Raw genomic sequence first — 2,257 nt, forward strand, 5'->3', positions numbered from 1 at the left:
TTAAAATTTAAAATAGTTTTATTTCTCATGCATATCCTACTCGGTTTTTATCTTCCATACGAAGACCGGCAATATTATGAACTAAGCTATAGTATGGGAAGAGTTATTAGAAGATAAAAATATTTTTGTTTGTAGGATATCATAAAAAGAGTAAAGCGTATCAATGAACATATAAAATAAGTATATTAAAAATGCATTTTACAATGAAATAAAAATCTCACGAAGGCATGGTTTTACATATTTAAACTAAAAACAATTAAATATAAGGATATTAAAGAAATATTCAAACGATTACCCTGTTATAAATTACTACGTCTAACCCTAATCGTAAACGTAAAAAATTTACGCTGGGGACGTAAATATGAGGTAAATATGTCTATAATATAATTTTTCTCAAAAAACCCAGTCTATGCATTGTGTAATGCATGTAATTTACAAATATAGGTAAATACAAGTTTGTTTATTATTATGACAGAATGTTCTACACATGCAAGTACTCAATTTTTTTTTATGAACACGAATGAATGAGGCATCTGATGCAATGTTACTACTCTAAATTATACTTCAGGACATCAGACTTTCCTTAACAAATGCTTCACGCATAAGATAACTTTCTCTGTAAGTAACAAACTATTCATATATCCATGTACCTACATGGAAACATTTGGCAATCATTTAACAATGTAATTTTGATGATTATATCAAATTATAACTTTATTTATATCACTTCAACTTAAAACTATCAGACTTCTTCAGAAAATCAATAAATAAATGGTAACAATAGAAAGAGTTCCCGAAAAGCGAATTAATATCACGTGTATTCTGTTCAATGTGAACCTGTTATTCGTAAATTTTATAATTAAAATGAATTTTTGTATAATTTGTACGAAAAAAATGCATTGCGAACTAGTATAGTTTGATTATGATCATTTTTAGAAAGAGGAACAAACTGTATGCTTATCAATGTCAGGAGAAAACTATGAACTTCACTCATACTCTCTATAAAGAAGTATTCAACTAGATACATATTTTTGTACAATAAAATGTGTTATTAGTTTAGCTAATAATCACAGATATAAACATCAAACATAGGGATATGGCACTGAAGTATGCAAGTGATCTTGTATTTTGAAGACTAACTAAGTGCAAATGTTATATTGAAATCAGAGATAATGGTTGAAAACAAAAAATCAATTAATTGAATCTTTTAAACCATCGCTCTAACTTTAATTACGATTAATTTATAGGATCGTTCTAGCGTTCAATTTTTAAACGTTATATTACCTCTTTTTACTTAGTATTTGTACAATGAGACATACTTTATCCAGACATGGGAAAATAAGTGAACAATTTTTAAAAATATATGTTGAATTTTTAAAGCATAAATTATGTAAAGGCGTTATAAATTCGGGTATCGTATTGAATGATCTTTCATGTAACAAAGCTCTATCGTTTTCACAAGTATACAAAGTCTAAAGTACGTTTTTTTAATTTTATGTGCTGTTCTCAATTTTAACCTGAAATTTTCGAATACATATACCTAGCCGTAGTTTCTATATTATGTAAAGTAAAAAAGTTTTAAGTCATAATTAAAAATGATGACTAGCTATACTACTTGCATTGTGATATCTATGTGTATATTTATAACAAATAACACTGTTCTACGTATTATGAGGACAGTTTAAAAAATTGAAGGAAGTTGATGTTTCTCGTTCTACTCTTGTATGGCGATACAATTATTTCTGTCATTTGGCAAATTTATTGACATCACATTCTGGAGTTACATATTTCCCTGCAATTCTTGAATATAAGGAAATAATTAATCTGAAATAAAAAATATTTTATTTATTAATGAGCATTGTATAAATATTTCCTTATTTAACATGTAATTTTTATAAATGAATAAAATGAACTTTTATAGAAAAGAAAATATTTTAATATACATACTTCAAATATCTTGTATAAATGTAATTTACGTGTAATGTAATACAATAATGTATTAATATTATGTCCTTTTTTAATCTTACCTATTCAAATATTTTTTAGAAAAATGTAATTTTGTGATCAGCCTGGTTTTCTTATTTCTCTGAATTTAAATAATTTTAATTCATCGAACTGAAAAATATAAAATGGTTATTAAATTGTTAAACCTAACGTGTAAAATGTTAGAGTAATCAAGACAATGTTAATTGTAATTTCATGCATTATAATAATTCACGTATTACTATGTAATATAATTTTAAGATTTGCAAGTCTA

Source organism: Habropoda laboriosa, unplaced genomic scaffold (assembly GCF_001263275.1).
Source record: "Habropoda laboriosa isolate 0110345459 unplaced genomic scaffold, ASM126327v1 scaffold147, whole genome shotgun sequence".
Taxonomy (NCBI): domain Eukaryota; kingdom Metazoa; phylum Arthropoda; class Insecta; order Hymenoptera; family Apidae; genus Habropoda; species Habropoda laboriosa.